Below are 22,573 nucleotides of genomic sequence, written 5' to 3' on the forward strand. Positions count from 1 at the left end.
ACCAAAGATATGTCCTAATAGCTTCTCTTTGTTATTAGGTTTAGACTAGTCTGTGTCTCTGAAAGGAATGTCAGAAATGCGTAGTATCAAGTGTACGTATTTTATGTGCTAACACATGCTGAATGAATGGACTTAGACTGTAAGAGCTGTAATGCTTGCAACAACACCCTCTGCACCGTTTTTTTCTGTAGACCTCCTTGATAAGAGAGCAGCTACTGTGTAACTTTATCTACTGAGCTTCTTATTGAGGAATGCATTAGCAGTACTAAAATTCTTAGGGGCTTAAGTCCCAGGGATTTCAACTGTACCTTAACATATTCATAAATGCTTTAAAGAAACTACAGGGAAACTGCAAAAAGAACATATAGTATAAAAAGTATAAGTGTGTGCCACCTGAACAAACAGGTCTACCATTACTCCAAATATTCTTAAATACCAGGTAATCCACATGGGAGGAAAACCATGCAAATACCTTAACTGCAGGAGAAAAAAAAAATCAGAAAAAAAATGAGCAGATGATTTCATTCATTACTGAGATCCAAAACTATGGGAGACTGTGCTTTACTCATTCTGGTGCTCATGTAGCTAGCTTTGGTTCAGTTTTCAAAGAACAGATTCCCTGACAATTTTGGAGTTCTAGAACACAAGCTCTATGACTGAAAATTGTTACATAATGCCTGTTAAAGTGGAATAAGGTTATTAAAAGTAAAATATAAGCAAAAGTTTAAAAAGTATCTTTTTATATATAAAGTGTCTTTTAATCAAAAAAAAAAAAAAAGAGAAAAAAAAGCATTCAACACAGAACTTGTCAAACAGATCAAATGTCCACCTATTTCAGATTTTGTAGCGAAGATGCCTCCAGGGATTCAAGAAGAAAGTCCTTACTAAACAAGTATGGATTATTGCTCTACAGAGAAATACAGCAGATACTTTTATTTTGTCCACATTATTTTTAAAGTGTTTTGGCCTTAAAGATCAATTTTGGCAATGAATTTCAACATTCATTTTGTGTTCAGTAAATCTTTTGTCTTTTTTTATTTTTTTCTTTTTAATTTTATTGGATGTTGTCCTGATGCCTGAACAGGAAAAAAATAGGCACCCATTTCACTGTCTGTTTATCTCTTATAATTCAGCAGTTTCATATTTACTTGCATCTCAGATGGTTATGCTCAGGCACTTCAATTATCTCAAGATATTAATCCAAATGTTTTTGCCTTCTATCTGTAGCCACTGCTGTTCAACCAGATATATATCTAAATATTTTTTGTTGTTATTCATAAGCAATCTTTGTTTCTTCACTTTTTGAAGGGTACGGATTAAACACCTGCCCCTTCAGGTTTCAGTGTCAACATTTTTATCGGACTTTGATAATGTTTTCATAGCGCAGAACTTTGGTTTTGCAACATCCTGGAGGAAGACAGTCAGTCAAATATAAATATTGATGAAGGCTCCTTAAAATTTCTAATTGTGAAAACTGCCAACTAAAGTTGGATAATTTCCCCAATGTAGATGGAAGTGAAGAGGAAGTTTGAGAAGGGGAAAGGGAGAGGCAGGTCAAAGATAACACTCACATCATTCCCTGATGGCAAATCCAAATAATCTAAACCACAACATGGAGCAACCTGGCAACATTGTCCACATATTCTCTATGACTAGGGTCTCTATGATGATTCTGTACTATTCATCTATTTGATGACTTAATAATATCTTCAAGAATACTATCAGAACATTAAAATTTGATATTGTTTTGTACTGCCAAGATACACAGAAGAAAGTTCTTAACTGAAATGTCATCCAAGTCTTCTTTTGGACAATGAAGAAGTGATCTAGAGCCAGCAATGTGGGTTCACATTTAAAGTACTTTTTTTCCAATAGTCTTTGCTCTACATCCGTTGTCAGCTATTATTTTATGAAGTCCGTTAACGTACTTTCCTGTTAAATTTTATTAGCAATACTTGGACAAGTATAGGTATGCTTTTTTTCCCCCATGTTTTCCAAGAACAGACAAATAACTCACAGTCTGCTGATCTCTGGAGAGGAAATTTGAGGTGGTCGACTTCAATATTAAAGGAAGATTCTCTCTTTTGGATTTGCCAGTTTATAGATTAGTCAATTTGTAAACCACAATGATTTACTTTTTCAGTAGTATTTAGCTGCATAGCTTCTACTTACTTTATGAAAATGCAAAGGAAATGTATCTCACATACCAATATTATGAGGAAAAAATTCTTTCTCACTCTACATTTCCATAAGGTGTCGTACTGCAGTAATTTCTTCAATATCTGCTCGTTTACTGCTATGTAATTTTAGGATGAAGATGTCAAAATCTGAACCTGTCCCCAGATCTAAATTTTTATCTTCGAAAGTAGGCCAACAATGATATTAGTAAAAGCATAGCTAATTTTGTCAGATTTGGAAACAGGCAGTGTTTGGGATTGGGAAACAGACTGTTGTTGGGTCAACAAAACTTCAGGATTTGAAGGCATAAGAGGGCATTTGAACCATACAATCAGTAGATTAATCATACGTATCAACCCTGTATCCTCTTGATGAGCTCCAGTATTGCAGAGGTTTTCTAGCCAGCTCCTGAATTATCAAATACTTTCCTTTCAACTCGTTTGACCACACACAGTCCATGAAGAAGCCAAAAGAAGAGCATCAGCAATCAGTCATGAAATTTGCAATATAAGATGTCACCATGCCCACTAATAACTTGCCACAGCAAGTTAATAGAGATCATATGGAATGATATAATGCTACCCTGTAAAGTATTTCTCCCATAATGAAAATCCCTGCTGTTGCATAAGCACTTAGGCTTTATCAAAAACAGATAAGTGAAGGAGTTAAAATGAATCCTCTGAACATGTATTCATAAGTGCTTACTGAAAATGCATTGCAACTTCCATCAGCTGTCTCTGCCAAACTCAATAATCAAAACAATGTGGTATGGTCAATTTGTGCACGAGACAGCTGTTTTGTGGAGTACTTGTAATGCCTGCAGGGAGCTGAGTGACCACAGCTACCAACCAACAGTAAATGTAATATAACATCCTAACATTTCTTTCCTCTACAGCAAGACTTAACATGCTACAGACAATACCAGCAAGATTGCTAGGTTTTCTCTGAATTGTTCCAAAAACGACTGTTGAAATTGAATGTAAGCAGAAAAAATGTCAGTGGAAATACAAGAATGAAATATTGCATTATTCTTTCATTTTTAGCTAATCTATCAAACTGTTTTCATCCCCTGCCAGTCTAATTCAGCCAAAAAAAGATTATAGGACACAAATTCCTGAATATTACATATACTTGTTCTTACTAAGTATGCACTTCTTAGTTCTCCTTTGAAAATCAGTCTATACTACATCTCACATATACAGACTCCACCATACAGAATTGTTCAGCCCTGATGATGACACGAAGAAAAGATCTCACAGATCTCAAAAAAGGATTCAGGAGAAAAATATAATTGCTGACAGAGGAACTCAGACTTAACATTTACCCCATAAACCAGAAATTTCTTTCAGAAATGCAGGATTTTTCTGTCTCACTGATGCCAAATTTCATTCCTTCTCAGTTTTCATTTTATTTTCATTTCAGATAGACAATTTAGATAGACTGTTGCTTACTTAATCTGTTTAGATAGTATGATCGCATTTTAAAAACAGAAACATTGTGAATTTTAAACTAATGAAAAATAAACTACTTTTTTTTTTCCCTTAGAAATTTCTTACTTCTTGTGGATGATATGCCTAAGACTTGTCTGACTGTATTTGTAGTATTTTTAAATAATCTAGGATAAAAAACAGAATGCAAAAAAACATACTTCTTGGCATGCAAGAAATAGCAATATTGCCTTGCCACTGGTTGGGGCATAACTGAATATTATAGCTCCAAGATACCACAGCCTTAACATGACTTGGCTCTGGTTTGTTGGCTTTAGCTCATTTGAATGTGTTTTTGCTTTTGATGTTGTTTTTTTCCCCACACATTAACTTTCAAAGAGGAAATACTTCCGTAAGCAATATGGCAATTTCAATGTGATTGGTTTCAGATTTGACACTTGACTAGTACCATTTCTAATACCTTTTGCAGCTGGCGCATCATTCTTGTCTTTTCTTGCTGCGCCTCTGCTACCAAGCCTGTCTGTCCTTTCTCTCCCAACACTTTTATAATAAGCATGAGGTGAGACAGACAGAAAGAGCTTTCCCAACCAGATGAATCTGTAAAAAGTTTAATATAGCTTTTAATTTGCTGATTATCTGTTACTTTTGATTTTTAGAAAGTGTTCTACATATTTCAGTCCTTCCATGGAACTGTATTGGCGGTTTTTTATAAACTGAGAATACCTCCATAAGTTTAGGAGAATGTCTTCATAGGTTTAGGACAAAATAAATCAGAAAAGGGGTATCAGAAAGATTCATACCTCTCTTGACAGACTTGGCGATACATGACACACCTCTGCAGATATTTGTCCAGTTTCCTTCAAAATAGCTAAAGCCAGAAGCTTCAGAAACCCATTCTTCACAAAAGAACCACCCTCAACTTCTCCAAATGTGGGTTGGCTGGATGCAGTACAGAACAGGAGTCATTACTAGCAGCAATCATAAGGGACAATTATTACAGTAGAAGATAAAATTTAATCCCCCATGATGTCATACAGAGTGTTACTGGAATACCGTGTGATGTTTATATAATCCTGATGAATATAATTTATCTGGACTTCTGTAAGGCCTTTGACACGGTCCCCCACAACATCCTTCTCTCTAAGCTGGAGAGATATGGATTTGATGGGTGGACTGTCCGGTGCATGAGGAATTGGTTGGATGGTCGCATCCAGAGGGTAGTGGACAACGGCTTAATGTCCAGGTGGAGATTGGTGACAAATGGTGTCCCGCAGGGGTCCGTATTCCAACCATTTAATATCTTCATCAGTGACATAGACAGTGGGATTGAGTGCACGCTCAGCAAGTTTGCAAATAACACCAATCTGAGTGGTGCGGCTGACATGCCTGAGGGACAGGATGCCATCCAGAGGGACCTGGACAAGCTTGAGAAGTGGGCCTGTGTGAACGTCATGAGGTTCAACAAGGCCAAGTGCCAGGTCCTGCACGGTAGGGGCAACCCCCGGTATCAACACAGGCTGGGGGATGAAGGGATTGGGAGCAGCCCTACCGAGATGGACCTCGTGGTACTGGTGGATGAGAAGCTGGACATGAACTGGCAATGTGTGCTCACAGCCCAGAAGGCCAACCGTACCCTGGGCTGCATCAAAAGAAGCATGGCCAGCAGGTCAAGGGAGGAGATTCTGCCCCTCTACTCTGCTCTGGTGAGACCCCACCTGGAGTACTGCATCCAGCTCTGGAACCTTCAGCACAAGAAAGACATGGACCTGTTGGAGCGGGTCCAGAGGACGGCCACAAAAATGATCAGGGGGATGGAACGCCTCTCCTATGAAGAAAGGCTGAGAGATTTGGGGTTATTCAGCCTGGAGAAGAGAAGGCTCCGGGGAGACCTTTATTGCAGCCTTTCAGTACTTAAAGGGGGCTTATGAGAAACTTCTTAGCAGGGCCTGTTGCGACAGGACAAGGGGGAATGGTTTTAAACTAAAAGAGGGTAGATTTGAACTAGATATAAGGAAGAAATTTTTTACAGTGGGAGTGGTGAAACACTGGCACAGGTTGCCCAGAGGTGTGGTAGATGCCCCATCCCTGGAAACATTCAAGGTCAGGTTGGATTGGACTCTGAGCAACCTGATCCAGTTGAAGATGTCCTTGCCCATGGCAAATGGTCTAAATAACCTTTAAAGATCCCTTCCAATCCAAAATATTCTATGATTCTGTAAAAGTCATGTCGTTATGTTTTAAATAATATGGGGAGTATTAAGTGTAAAGTAAATGTCATTATTTCCAGTGAAGTCCTTCCAAACTGAAAAACCTGCACAATACATGTTCAAATAGCAAAATATTATTCTTCTTCAATCATGTAATCTGCAAATGGCTGGACACCAAAATTTCCTTTCAGAGAGGATGCTTCTAATCTTCTAACTTTTGTGCCAAGTTTCAATAGTCTGCAAATTTTTAGAACCTGGAATAACAGGGTTTATAATGGAAACACTGACACTCTTGTGGCTTATAGATGTGCCAGCTACTGCTGTAATAATCAGTAGATAATTACGTTCAGCTTTCCATTCAGTGAATTAAGTTAGATGAAATCTTTCATTAAAAGATGAGTTTTGCTGTAAGAAAGTGCATTTCAGGACATGTCCACAATAATGATCTAACTGCAGCTTGCTCTGTGATTTCTCAATATTTTTTTGTTGTTGGTTATTTTTAAATTCAGGAGGACTAGCATGAATGAAAATATTCAGAATGAAAGGCCAGATAGCTAACTGCAGCTCATTTGTCCATTAAACACAACCCATCAGTGTTGCGTACACAGGTCAATGGGGAGTGCTGAAATGAACTGTGATGTGATGCATCAGTTCACATGGAGAGGAGACTGAAGATGTTCTCAAGAAGCTCTAAGGGCAGCTTCATATCTAGTACCTTCCTACTGAACTTCAGCATGGATTCCCATTTAGGAAAAAAAAATTCCAAACCATGCTGTATGTCTGACAGCATGAAAATCACCCAACCTACTTTATTTTATAGGAATACTGATTTCTAGTGATTTTATTTTTATTAGGAATGAAAATAGCTAACCCACCACCACCACAAAACCAGTGATTATCAAGATCACATTATGGATTTTAACTTTCAAAATATTTCGCTATAGTTAAGTAGTCATTATGGTAAATTATATCAGAAGGATTGGATTTAGCAAAATACTTTCTATTGTTACCATTTACCACTACTTTCATTAATCAATCAGTGCTCAGAATATTTTCTTCTGGGTGTTAATTTGAACCACAGGATAATGTCCATTTAAACTGTGCCAGGTGGTGATTTCTTTCATCATGCAAGGAGTTCAATATTTTAGCTAGAAAAACTTTCTTTTTAATAAAATTTTCAGAGAACAGACATGAAGTCATTAGATAATTCTTTATTATTGTTTTGCTTCCCACTGCTGTTTTCTAACTTAATTCGACCCCTTGAATGCCTCCAGGAGTGTTGGGGTCAGGGAAAAAAGAAGAAATAGGCAAATACTATATATTTGCATCTACTATTTTCTGCTTTCTTATGTACTGATACTGGGTGGCATGCAGCAGCCCAGAGCTGCCTTAAAAAATAGTTACAGTAGATACAGATAAAATCATGTTGCATTTTCACTAGTTTAGGAATGCAACTCTATATTTAGCCTTATTAGCAAATTTACAATAATTTATATTGAGCTCTTACCTGTGAATTTAAAATCATATACAATTTAAATCACTTAGATTTAAATTTAAGAGGTGTCAAAATGCTTAAAGAGAACAACTGCTCCTATTATCATCTAGTTTTATTTCTCTTCTTACCTCCAAACAAAATAAAAGGGGATTCTCCATTTCCTCCTTACATTGCACCCATCGCTTTTTCGATTAATGCTTCTTAAAATAAGATATGGTCACAGTGACTGAAAAACCATTGCAATGAGTTCAGGAATCAGATTAAGTCAAACTGGGATTGCTAGATGAAGGACTCAAGAAATGGTGGTAACAGTACTGGAAAATGGACTGATCTGTCAATATACAGTTGAGGCTGAAAGTTGCTATGCCATTTAGTTCACTAATTAACCATATCTTCAGTCACACTGCACTCAGCCTTGGTTTCCATTTTCTTCTTTTCATTTTGTGGATACAATGTGCTCTCCTGCAAGGTGTCAAGTAGGTTTTTAAAAGGCTATAATTCTATCATTAACTTTTCAGCTACACAGTCCCTCATGACTCATTCTTGCTTTTTTTTCTCCCCTTTTCCTCTTCACTTGCTCTGCTCTGCTAATCCTCCAACCTATAAAGTTATACATATATGAGAAAAGTTGTCTTCTCTAGACACTCAAATTGGAAAAAGAAGATTTTTTAGAGTTCATCAAATCACAGATATTATAACCATTATTAAAAAGAAAAAGAAAAAAAAATAAAAGAAAATGTCTAGCTCTTAAAGACAGAACAGAAATTTCACTCTTTCCTTTTCCCTCTCACATTAATTCATTGGAAATCGAATTAACTTTTTTTTTTTATTCTATGTGTGGATCTGAACATTTTTAACTACATCATATGGAGTCCAGATAAAATATCCTACATTCACAAAATGGATAGAGTAAATTTAGGATTATATACTCTCTCTAGTATAAAGAGAAATATATATATGCAACAGGAAATTTTCAAGATGGGCAAAGAACTTTCTTCCTGAGAGAAAGAATTTTTCTTTTCAGACAGGACTCTTCCTATAATATTGGATCAGCACAAGCCACCTTTCATTGGTAACAAAGGAATAGGACCAATATATGTGTTTCAAATGAGCGATGAGCTGCCATAGGAGTGCTATTAAGTTTTGCTAGGTGTGTATTTCAGTCTATTTAATTTAACTGGAAAGTTAATTTGTAAACTAGCTTCGCCCAGACATAGAAAGAGTCTGGGAAAGAGCATGAGATATTTCCCCTTTCTGTTGCTTATGAAATGCCTTGAGAAGAATGAGTCATTTGACATGATGCGTTTTCAAGTTATCTTCATGAGATACTAGTTGTTTTTTCATTAAATTGTCATCTCATCAAGGCAATTACCTACCCCAGACAACCAGATAAAGGCCCTATTGCTGCATTTTGTTTATTTGCTTGTTATAGTTGAAAAAGTAGATCATGTGGTGCCCACACAGCCCATGAGATCCTTTCTCACTCTACTAGATCATGGGAAGCCATTCATGTTGGCTTGTCCAGTTTGTCAGAGAAAGTAAAGAATGATAATTGCTCACACTCTTTGCTTGCTTTGTGTTTTTCTTGACGGATCACTGAAGTTGATCCCTGATATTTCAACTCAGGTAATCAAATTATACTGATGTTCTCACATATACATAAGTTATTCCTGGGGCTTATGGACTAAAACCAGAATGTGAATTGATTTTTATAAAATGGTAAGTGTATTGACCTGCTGATTAAGAAGTTCCGATTTTGCTATGGAAGTTAAGAAATATTGTATCTTAAAGGTTCTAAAGCACCTGAAAATAAAAAGGGGAATGGCAAATTTTTTCTAAGTCTTTTGTCAGACTCCAGAGCTATTTATGATGCCTAATGTCTAAGAAAAGGAATATAGTCCATAAACTAAGTTATAATACTTAATAATCTTAGGATGAAACTACATCTCTGTGCACCTTTTCTTAACTCTGCAGTAGCCTAAAGATCATGTTTATAGTGATAAATCATCATTAAACTAATTGAATTTCCAATTAAATTTGAGTAAATTGAGCCATTTTTGGCAAGCAAAATACTATATTTATTGAAAGATTATATTTGGTCAAATCATTGCACATTTGCCATGTCTTTAACTGCAAATACGTAACACCTATGGGGATTTACAGTAGTTTTGTGACTTGTGTTGAAGTTGATACATGCCAAACTTAATTTATTCATTTGTATTAAGTTTAACTTATGAGCACAGTGCACTGAACACATATTCTGGGTATTAGGTAGATTATCAGATATACACAGTTTCTAAAACAGATGCGTAAAATCTCTATCTTGAGGGCATTCGATTTTCAGTTTCACTCAAAGATGTATGCCTAGGTGTCCTTCTCCTTTTGCACTAATGTGAACAGTAGCATTTCAACTGATACTGGCATGAAAAGGATCAGACATCTAATGAAACTTAAATTATCAGGCTGTCACACAACATTTCATCTTTCTCTGTGATAAAACAGCATATTAAAGCTGAAAGCAGACGTGGAAATAATACAGAAAATAGAAGTTTACTGCAATTGACCATTGTTGCTAACTCAGCACTTTTACAAATATAATAAATTCAAACCAAAGCAAGTGTTGCTATCAAACATTTGGAATCTCAATGGATAAAAATAGTTCTCAAAGGTTAATAAAGACTGCCTGTAACGGAAAGTGATATTATGCAATTGTTATTCAGCAGTGGCTAAAAAATGAAACAGATATGAACCAATAACATACAGAGTATGTTATTGCATTTTCATAATGCAGTTTAATTTTGCAGTCTTTCAACAATAAAAGTAAGTGATTCAAGTTTAATAGAAAAAACTGGAGTCAAAGTGAATGAAATATCTTACTTTTACAGCTATGGGAACAATTCATAATGTAGCAAATGCAAGTGCAATAATAAGTTATGAGAGCAAGACTGACAGGAAAGAAATCATTTTATAGTGTTAAGATTGTACAAAAAATAGAACTGAATTAAACTCATTAGTGGAATATCATCAGCCTGTACTTGAAATCACATTAACAAAATGATTTATATGCTGAATTAACAGTACAAATGATTTTTTTCCCCTTCTCTCTCTCATATATATATGTATGTGTATTGTGTTTATGTGGCAAGGTTTTGGTATCAGGGGAGTGGCTTCTGTGAGAAGATACCAAGAATTGCCCCCATGATAAAAAGAGATGGTTCCAGCCAGCTCCAAAATGAACCCGCTGCTGCCCAAAGCTGAGCCCCTCAGCAGCCCTGGTGGTGCCTCTCTGATTACATATTTAAGAAAGGATAAAAACCACTGTGCAACAGCTGTGAGAGGAGTGAGAAAAATGTGAAAGAAACAACTCTGCAAACTCAAAGATCAGTGAGGAAGGAGGGGTAGGAGGTGCTCCAGGCACTGCAGCAGAGATTCCCGTGCAGCCCGTGGTGAAGACAACGGTGAGACAGGCTGTCCCCCTGTAGCCTATCGAGGGCCATGTTGGAGCAGATATTCACACTGCAGCCTGTGTAGGACCCCACAGTGGAGCGGATGGATGGGCCCCAAAGGAAGCTGCAGCCCATGGAGAGCCCATGCCAGAGCAGGCTCCTGGCAGGGGCTGCGGCCCATGGAGAGGAACCCATGCAGGAGCAGGTTTTCTGGCAGGAATTGTGGCCCATGGGGGACCCACACTGCAGCAGTCTGTTTCTGAAGGACTGCACCCCATGGAAAGGATCCATGCTGGAGCAGTTTGTGAAGAACTGTAGCCTGTAGAAAGGACCCACATTGGAACAGTTGATGAAGGATTGTATCCCATGGGAGGGACCCCACATTAGAGCAGAGGAAGATAGTGAGGGGGAAGCAGGGGCAGAGACTAAACGTTATGAAGTGACCACAACTCCCATTCCCCATCCCCCTGCACCTCTCAGGGGGAGGAGGTAGAAGAATCTGGAGTGAAGGAGTGATGTTGAGCCTGGGAAGAAGGGATGATGGGAAGAAGGTGTTTTAATTTTATCTTCGTTTCTCATTATCTTACTTCATTTGCAATAAATTAAATTAGTTTTCCCCAAGTCAAGTCTGTTTTGTCTATGATGGCAACTGGTGAGTGATCTTCCTATCTGTATCTCAGCTCATGACCTTTTCCATCTTATTTTCTACCTTTGTCCTGTTGAGAAGGGGAGCGAGAGAGCGGCTGGGTGGCAGGTTTGGCATCTAGCCAAGGTTAACCCACCACAGTATGGTTGTTGCTTTATTCTCTGTACCCCTAATAAATGGTCAATAAATATGTTTAGACATGGTCCAAAGCCCATTGATAATGCAGAGAATGAAAAGAAGCAATTATCTGAATTGTTTGAATAGGGTACTATCAGGACAATATGCCAGTTTTGGACTGCATATGTCCTGATTATGCCAGTTGTTTTTGGATTGAACAGTGTTTTAGCATCCACCGACATTCCTAAAGGGTAAGGGCACTTTATGTATCATACCACCAGGGAGCCCCTTTAGACTTTAACAGCTTTTGCATGAATCTCTGAGTCAGCCCCAGTCTTCTGTTGCTAAAGATGACTTTGCAAAATTTACTCCGATGAACAGCAACACACCTTTATGCAAATGCTCAGATGTCCAGTTTGGCAAGCACAAAAGTATTAAAGTCCTTATGTCTACATTTGAATGAGTTAGGGAGTAGATACAGATACTAATTTCTATCAGCAAACTTTTCAAAAGGATGAGTTAAATATACAAAGGGGAAGTTAGGATATACTAGAATTCCAAAAATCAGTTTCTCCAGCCAGAAAACTATTTAAAGTTTCCTGCTTGTCTGTTTTAGTCTTCAAGGTTTTCAGGAAACGACTATCACGAAATGCTTTGGATCTCACTCAGAAATATCTACTATAGCTCTAGGTGGTTATCTTCTGAGTTTAAAGATCAATCCTAAATTCAAGTTTAAACCAAAAATTCAACACTCACTCCTTGATTCTTTGTGTGCCCCATGGTGATGTATCAATTCTTCAGCTACTGCAGTTAGTGGGACCATGCAGATTTGCTCTGGCACAACTAATTTCATTCTAAATTCCATGTGGAATTTGAAACATTTTGCAACTAAGAAGTCCAGAGATTCTTAAACTTCTGTACAGCTCCTGGAAGCCACAGCCTGCATCAGGCATGGGTAAAATAAGAAAGTGCCCTGGACAGAAAATCAGTGGTAGTAGTAGAATTACATTCTTAAGTACAACAAATAGATCTTCTGTATATATCTACCTGGCTAAATAAAAAATAAAATAAAAAATTTAAGAAGGGAAGTGGGGCAAGCTTGGGCATTGGATGCCAGCTCATCCAAACTGCTTAATTTTTACTCCAAGGCTCTTGTTTATACCACTTCAACACGGTGTATTCATAACAAAACTCAGCCATGGCTCTTGGCATGACTGTAGCTCTCGACAGGAACTTCTTCCAAAAGGCAATAGTACCATAATGGGCTGCCTGAACAGTTTTCTAGCACTATCCTAGCAGGTTTTGTCAATGTTCACATCTTGAATGATGTCACACCGTCAAATTAGTGCTATAAAGCACTAGTCTGGCACATTTTTGCAGGCACTTTGAAGTGAGAAAAAAACACATAGAAATTACTATTTGTGTCTTAGGTCCACAGGACCCAGAGACAAAAACAATATTGTGTGACATAACCAGCTCACACCAGCCTTGAAGAGTGAAAGTCAGTACGTGATAGCTGGACTTTTGTATTTACTTGTTAGGCTAATTAGAAGCAGCCTTGTGCTCATTTCACATGCACTCAAAATGTCTGAAAGCATGTGAATGCATTAGTGTCTGCCAGATCTGCTCCATCACACACATTTTTTGGAACCTATTCTGGGCATGAATTAAAGTACCCGGGGCCTCATAAGCTCCACTGATCTACTTCCCCAAGCTCTGCTCTCCCAGCTGCAGTGCAGGAAACAGAGAGTGAGAGAGAAAAGGGGGAAGGAGATTCCTCTCATCTCCTCTCTTCCTGGTTGGCAGCATTATGCTTGTTTGGGCATTTCCGAATTTGTGCACTTGGCAGTGGCAGAGAGAGATTCAGCCTGACTGTTGCTGTGTGGATAGCGAACGTGATCAAAGACACCTGGCATTGCGGCCAAGGAACTTGCTTGGTCTTGATTCTTTAGGAAGAGACATACTCAGGGAGCTGCCCTGAAGCTACTGCAGAACTAAACTTTGCTGATCCATGAATTGAGGACAATAAAAAGGAATTTTAGCTACTTTGCAAAGACTTAGTCAACTGTGCTAAGTCTAAAAGGCAGCAAAAAATACTTGCAAGTGCAAGAGCTAATTTTTAGCCAAGCGTCTCATGCTATCTAAAATATCAGGTCTGCATCGCTCAACTACTAATAAAAGCATGGTAAAACACTTGTTTCATCTCTCAGACATTTGGATAACAAGAAGTTTTGCTTGTGAAGGGCAGACCAATATGCCACCGCTAATATGCAGAGGAACTTTGCTCTGATTAACTGCTCTTTTTCCATATAGATATCATTGCAGGGATGCAACGTTGTCTCAACCTTTAGAGTTTAGTGCTCTTGCTTTATCCTACCATAGCTTCTACTCAGAACATGGGATGCTGGTCTTTGTGGCAAAGGAATAAGTTATCTAGTCCCAGTTACGCTTCTACAATAAAAGCACATGATGGAACATAGTGGTATAAACATCTCTGTTGAATAAAAATCTGTGGGAACTCCTGTCTAATTTCTTTTTCTCTTCTACAAACAACTTAAAGCAAAGAATTAAAAAATAAAGTAACAGTTACTTGGGCCTTAACTCACTTAAACCTGAAAATCTGTAGGCACTATATATATATATATATAAAAAAAAAAATTGAACAAGCCCTCATGTTTTAATGTTCTCCAGTTCAGCCTTCCCACGCCTTCAGTTTGCAGGATCAGAGGCCATCTTTCTTTTAATCAATCTTTATCCTCCTGAGAGATTTTTGAACCTCTCATGACATCTCTGGATTAAACTGTTATTAACTCCTCCTTTTGCAGTCACATGAAAAGTCATTGCTTTATAACATACTATTTTATCCATCTACTGGAATTTCTGTATTTCAAATACGTACAAGGGTATAGATTTACATTTTTATACCATTTACTTTTTGGAAAATATTTTTATTTTCTGTGAAGCATCATATCACCATTTTTTCCTTCCACTGTAAAGATATTAACCTCTAATATGCTAGTATACATATATTTGGTAGAGGTATTTAAATAACTTTATAAAATGGGAAATTTAATATGTTGCATCAGATTTTCTCAATATCCTTCAATATTTTGATATATCAGAATAAAACACTGATAAAAATGTGCATTCATTATTTCACTCCGTTTCTCATTATTCTAAACACATATTCTTGCTGCTCTGTTGCCTTCTGATTTAAACCTTTCTGATTTGTGCAAACTCAGCAGCCAAGGTGTATACAGCTTGCCTACTGCAGCATTTACCCAAATGGACACATACTGTAGGCATTCTTTATGAAATTAGATACAAGACACTCTGTAAGAGGGGAAGAATCCTAAATGGTGATCTGGAGAAAAGAATACAGATTCTGTTCTGTGGGATCACTATTCACTGATGTCTGGATGTACAATAACTGATGGCTGTTAATGACACTTCAAAGAGACTGAAAAAATTCCAGCGTCTAGCCACGCAAGGTTATCAGAGGAACATAAATAAGACTGTGACTGAGATGCTTTATCAATTTCAAGATCCATCATCTTATACAACTAAGAGCAGCATCAAAAACCTTTGGGAGGAAAATTTCTGCAGTGTTGTAATTCTTTCCATTTCAGAATATCTTCTTGTGCTCTTTCCCTTCACTTTCCACTCTCGCAACAGTACGTATTTATCACTTCTCCCCTACTTTAGATTATCTGGCTTTTGATTTAACGATAAAATCTTACTCCATGGATATTGATATTGCTAGGTTATTACCACCTGGGTTTACAGGTGATTCCAGACTTATTCATTAGTCCCACAAGCACTGCTGAACTCAAGTACTTGATTTCTCTCAACAAATACATGATAAAAATGAGGTTATCTCTGTTTTTTACATTTTCTGCAGTATAATAAGACATTATGTGATACATATGTTTTAGTAGCATATAAAAGTCTGTAATAATATCATTTTTAATACCTCTAATTCTTCAGTACTATTTTTTTACATTGTGAATATAGATACATAGCCTATATTGTCTACCTGACGACCTGGGCTAAAACTCGCTTTTCAACAGGAGTGCAGTGCAGTGTTTCAAACTCACATACATGCATCTTCTTACCAGTTCCTTTGTTTACTGTAAAGGGTACAGTAATGAGATACAAAGATCTTGCATGCATCTAGTTTTCTTTCTACAGGAAGGACACATTCTGTGGCACTACACAAAAATGTGCCTCTCTTATTTTTTTAGATGCTTTTGTAGCCCTAAGGCTCTGATCACTTCAAGTATCATAGGCATTTCATAATTACCCTCCCCCTCCAAAAAGGCATAAAACAATGGAAAAAAAATCTGTCAGATACAGTACTGTATCAATAAACAATGTATCCTTCTTAGATGACAAACTATATATATAAAAATGAAGATATTCTGACAAACATTTCAGAAAGGAAAAAAACAAACAAGGCAAGTTGCACAGTCACCCATTCCTGCCATATTAGACCTGTACTTTTCCCTGGCTGGCTTAGTTTCTGCTGTAAGGTTTTTATATGTTCACATATAACCAACGTGCCCTAGCTGAATCAGATTTTCACATTGCTCCCCCCAAATTAAGACAGCAGAATTCTTTACAGATTGGAGCCAGCTCAGCTTCTGTGTATACTTTTCACCTTGGTGATGTATCGTTCATCTGTAATACTAACCTATTGATTATTTGTGCTGTTACAACAGACCAATCTATCGCAGAATTTTCATTTCTATGTTTTAATAAAGGATTTCACAATAATGAGCTGGAATATAATGACCTAGAATTAGAGCTTTTTTTTTTCCCAGGCTATGAGTCTATGAACATGGTTTAATGTTTTGGTTTTTAACATATGTGAATAGGAAAGCTACATTTCTACAATAGTTCTTTATGTTAAATCCACGACACCTGTTTTTGGTATATAAGATGACAGCATCTGAGTGGTAGCTGGTAGTTGCAACTCCCTTTCCTCACCCTTGATAGGTTCTAATATTTACAAAGTCAAGTCTATTCCTCACAACAACTTTATTTTGGTGAGGATTTTAGTAAATTGACAGTACCTCCAACAAAATGTATTGTTTGTTAATATTCTAATTCACACAATGTGCATTCAGAGTGCAGGTCAATGATCTTGGTCTGTTCTTAGTGCTCTTATCAAGACAAAAACTTTTCTTGAGCCACAGCTTTAGGTAGCTCAAATAATTACTTAAATTTATAGGTATTTTCCTGCCTAGTATATTTCAGCCCCTTTTGTACTCCAACTGCAAATTACAATATTTGGAAATTCTTCAGAAACCTCCTTTCTGCCTTGTCCCCCTGTGCACTAGAAGATGCTTGGGGCTTACTTTACTTAGTTACTGCCTTGGTTATTTCTGATATCATGCATTAGGGAATGTTGGTAAAAAATTAGTTTTAATTTTTTGGACCTGGAGACATGACTCTCTCTGATGGAATAATGTTCTACCTTTGTCTCATCATGTAAATCAGTATTCACTAATTTCAGAAGATATATTTGCCATTTGACAGATGGGTCAAACATCCCGTCCACTTAGACATGTATACAGCTAGACAGGGTGCTTGTTGCTTTTCATAATAAAGATAAAAACCTTCCTGCAGTTCAGCTAGCCCATCTCCTCTGTGCCATCAATATGGTTTAGTAACACTCACATGATTAACTCTGCTTCACAGCCTAGATTGTTTTCTTCCTCTTGGCTCTCATTACTAAGGGCAAGTTTCCAGCCTATGTGGTAAATCTACAATTTGCAAAGTAATGAACACAGCATTGTTTCCAAACTATGTTTCTACAGTCACATCACCTACTTCTATGGAAATTTAATGCAACTGCTATTGCACTTAGTTTATATCTGTTTTTCTTTCTTCCTTTCTTCCTTTCTTCCTTTCTTTCTTTCTTTCTTTTTCTTTCTTTTTTTTCTTTCTTCCTTCCTTCCTTTCTTTCTTTCTTTTATATTTTAGTTACTTACATAGATGTTATTTCAAAACTATATTTCTGTTCTTGCTACTGTGTATATCAGCAAAGAATAGTCCAATATAAAGCCATGGTATTTTGGAATTAAGATATGGAAATTCTCTTTTAAAAGAGCAAGAAGTTGTATTTATTTTTCCAGATGTACTATATTAATAAATTTTGAGATTACAACTCAGTCAAATTGAAATACTAACTAATTTAAAGTACTGAATCAGCTTATTCACTTTAGTTTTCTTATACCATGCAATTTTTTTATTTATCCTGAGATATTTATTTTTATGTCTTACAAGAAAGAAAAGATACAAGCTGTGACTTCCATATATGAATTAATAATATTTTTATGTGTGCTCATAGTATGTTATTATTGATAACGGTGGACTGTTCCTGACAATGAAATAAATATGAAATAAACAAAAGCTGGAGGTAAATGTAAGGGTTTGCTTCCATTCAGCTGTGTCTGTGAACACAAGTTCAAAAATGCCACACAACTTTGAATCTAGGTAGACGTAGTGATATGTTCCCATCAACATTAAGGAAAGTTGTTTCTAAGCGACAAAGGGGTATTTGGAAACTCACTCTGACTTTATTCAGTGCACACTCGTAACAGTGTCACGTCTTATCTGAAGCACTCTCCAGATGAAAATCTGTTATTGAAAATGAGAAATTACTGAAAATTCAGTAATTTCAGAAAAGATCAAATATATAGAAGTGCAAATATCTAAAGGTCTATTGATCTATTTGGTTAGCCTTTGTATTTTCCTATGTAGCATTAATTTTAGCAATAGAAGTCATGAATTCAAGGGAACTGCAGTGGAGTTGTGGCAATAATATTCCTGTGTCTATTGAAAATATCCCAAACATAAACTTAGTATCTTTTTAGGATGTATTCAAAAGTGATTGAAATGGAGAAACCTTTTTTTGCCATTGCTCCTGCTGCTATTCTGACATTCCTTTCTTGTAGACAGCATATGTGGGATCAGCATATTTTATAAGGATTTGATCTGGAGCATATCTACTGACCATATTTGAGCTGCTCAGTCCAGCAATCATATGAAGTCCCGTGTGTATATGAGCATACGCAGAGCAATGCCAAACCTGTTGCAAACAGACTATGTTGTAGGTGGAAGAGCAACGCAGGAGAGCAGCGAGCAATAGAAAGAGCAATAAGAGCCCTGAGGGAAAAAGATACAGGCAGCATAGGAGAGGTTACAGGGAGAAACTGGACTATCAGCTACAAGGCTGGATAACAGCAACATAAAAAGAGGGAAAGAGCAATTCATAACCGAAGGGACAACTGGGAGAATAAAAGGCATCGATAAACCTATATTTTTAAATCGTTTTCTCTGCAAAATAGTCCAGAATACAAAGGAGAGTACTTCCGAGATACATGGCCTCAAGAGATAAGAATTAAATGGAGACTTGGGAGTCATGAATGGAAGCAATATATGGGACTCGCTGACATATGATAGGCTGACTGGGAATAAATTTCTCTGAGCATAGTTTTAAACTGTTCTCTAGGTTTGCCAGGCTCATAAACAGACTTGTTTACTGAAATTCAATGGAGCATGTTAAAGTCAGACTGAAAAACAGAGTCTGTTTCAGCACAGGGGAGGCCAGAGTGGGCTGGTGTCACTCATCACTGCCTCTCAAGGTGATCAGGAAAGCCGTAAGGAAAGTGTATAGGGAGCCCCAAAACCACACAGCCCCGTCTGAGGGAGGCGGCATCTCCCTGACTCCTCATGGCAAAGGCTGTGATAGGTCCATGGCTGCCTCTGCCCCATGGCTTGGGTCTGTCAATGAGTTGTCAAAAAAGTACACCTGAGGATTACTTAAAAATATAATCTATTAAGATTTTTGTGGAACTTGACCCACTCAGTTACTAAAGAGATGGCAGAGAATTAAAATTTTAGTGCAGGCAAGCCCAGATAAAAGCACTTTTAAGTTTTAAACTAATAAAAAGTGCCAAATTCTGCCACTTTACATTTGTAAATTCAAAAATTATGCATTACATGTGTGGCTCTCAAATTACATGAGTGTTGCTGTTCTATACAGAGCTCTCACTTTTTGTAGGTATTTACTCCATGCCATGTTTACATATACACAGACACGCACTTATGCAGACCCACTATCTGCCACCAACAAAAATTCTCATACTTACACTTCAATCCCTCTCCCTTTAGCAATCTCTAAAAGAACTGACCCTGGCTTTGACCAAATTTAACTTAGTGCCAAAATTCTCACCCCAATTTCCAGTGCCTAGATAGCTCTACGAAGCCTTGGTAAGAAATCCCATCTGTGCTTGTGGATGGTGTGCCAACAGGGGCTTCTTTCAGTCCTTGTGACAGCTTCAAGCGCACAGACATTTCTCTTGAAAAGATATGTTTTTCTATCCCCAACATTTCTGAGTCTGCCCTCAGGCTTGAGATCTTGCTTTGGACTTATCATCTCTTTTGTCCCCAGCTTCAGCAGTCCAAAGAACATACTACTCTCTTCAGAAGGACAGAATATTCAGAAAGAGAAAAAGAAATAAAAAACGGAAAGGGAGAAAAAATGGATGGGAATTTTTTGTAGCTTTTTAATTGCTTCCCATTCCTCCCTCCCTTGAGAACCACACCAAGCTGCTGTGTTGAAAAGTACCTTATTCTGAGAGGAGGATTATTGGTTCAGTCTGTTTGCATTAAAATCTTCTTTGCATTTCCATATCTCTTATTCTTAATTCCAATTCGATTTTAAAAGCATAATGTGTCATAATTAATCACTATAAGATTTTGTGTATGGAGGAAGATTTTGCCTTTTGAAAGCCATTTATGAGCACATGAAGGAGAAAATGGTGTTTGGGAATAACAAACAGGCTGACAAAGGGTGAATCATGCCAGACGAACCTGGTCACTTTTTATGATGAAACAAGTGTGGATGAGAGAAGAGCAGTGGATGTTGTTTATCTCACCTATAGCAGGACTTTCCTCATGGCCTCCCACAACATCTCTGTATCCAAGTTAGGATGTTAACATCTTAGATAAGGGGACTACTAGATGGGTGAAAATCTGTCTGGGTTGTCAGACTCAAAATGTAGCGGTTAATGGTTTGTATTTTGCCAGTTAGCAGAGTTCCTCGGGGGTCAGTTCTAGGACCATTCAATATCTTTTATTCTGTTCCATATCTTCAACGTAGAAGAGGAGATGGGGTGCACCCTTATCAAGTCTGGGGACAATCCCAAACTGGGGGATACAGAAGAGCCATTCAGAAGGACTTCAACAGGCTGGAGAAATGGGCTGATATGAACCTCATGAAATTCAGCAAGGACAAATGCAAAGTCCTGTACCTGGGATAAAATAACCCTCCAGAAAACTGCAGCCACTATATTGAGAGACATGATTATTCCCCTCTGAGAAGCATTGACTAGGTTACATGTGAAATATTGCTTTCACTTTTGGGAGCTCCAGGGCAATAAGGGTTTTGATAAGTGGAAGCAAGTTCATCTGGTCAGGGGCTGTAGCACTTATCCTGTGAGGATAGACTGAGAAACCAGGTCTTACTAAACCTGGAGAAGAGATGGCTTTGAGCGGACCTAACAGCAGTCCTCCCATATTTACGGGGAGGTCATCAAGAAGATGGGACCAGGCTCTTTACTGAAGCACAAATGAGGTCGGGGACAGAATGAGAGATAGCAATCATAAATTGCAATGGGGAACATTCCAACTGCATATAAGGAATATTTGTCACCCTGAAGATAATTAAGCATTCGAGCAGTTTGTCCAGAGAGTTTATGGAATGGGGATCCTCAGAGGTTTTTGAGACCTATGTGGTCAAATCCCTGAGCAGCTTACTGATTGAGTATTGACCCTGCTTGGAGTAGCAGGCTGCACTAGGGACCCCCTAAGGCCCCTTCTGACCGGAATAATTGTATGATTCTAAGGTCCACAGATCATTCCTGAGACCTCAACACTGTTGTAAAGCAGTAGGAATTCTGTTATTCTCATTTTGTGCTTATTGTGGGGTTGACGTGTGTCAAATTGCTGAAACTGTTCCCTGAGAATGTCTATCTGCCTCTTTTTCTCCAATTTAGTATTTAGGAAAGGGCAGCCTATACCCCCATAAATTGTGCTTAAATGGTGAAATTCTTATTTGACTGCAGGACTATTCTGTGTGATTTTTCTTCTGCTTGTAGCCATAATGGCATTATTTTCATGAACTGATGGTAGATCCTTCAATCCCAAATCAGATTAATGTTTTGTCTTCCAGTGTGTTTCTATCTACAAGTCCCCAGTGATTCTAACCTCACATTTCTAACATTGAAACCACTCTTATTTCTAGCTCTGATGAACAGTATGTTGACAACTAACGGTTCTTAGTTCAGTGATTCTGTTTCTTAATGTCAGTGTTAAAAACTAATCAGAGCTTTAGTCCACAGACTTGTTAGCAAATTCTCTCTCTGACTGAGGTTTCTAATTACCTGCCAGACCAGGCGTTATGAATGCTATCAGTGATGTGCTTAAACTTCTACATCTCTGAAAATTACACAAATTGATGTTTGATGAAGTATGATTTGTGTTCGGAACTTTGGTATGTTGCCATGTTGCCTTTTCACAAGATTTTGGCATGATAGGTTTTGTATATGTTAACTTCCCTTTCACTGAAGCATTTTGAAGTGATACTACCTCAGGGAAGTGAGAATAATAGTGTAGAAGTACAAACATTTTTTTATTCCCCCCACAGACCTCATATAATCTGTATCTTGTTTGTTTCAAGGAGATAAAATTTTCTGCACTATCAATATAGGTTCTTTTACTTGACCTACTCTGCAGTTTCAACAGGCTTTAATAGGTTCTTTTACGTATGTATTCATTTCAGACTGGTATAAGAAACCTTTGGCCCTTCTATTTCAGATTTTTCATTCTGCAAGTGAGCTACTTGTGTTGCCATTTTAGTTATTATTTTCATTTCTCATAACTTCTCAAGAGTCACATTCTTATGTTTTAGAGCAAGACCTGATATTGAGAGAATCTGTAAACTGATGGGACATACTCGAAAGTAC

This window comes from Calonectris borealis, chromosome 2, assembly GCF_964195595.1.
Source record: "Calonectris borealis chromosome 2, bCalBor7.hap1.2, whole genome shotgun sequence".
NCBI classification, from domain to species: domain Eukaryota; kingdom Metazoa; phylum Chordata; class Aves; order Procellariiformes; family Procellariidae; genus Calonectris; species Calonectris borealis.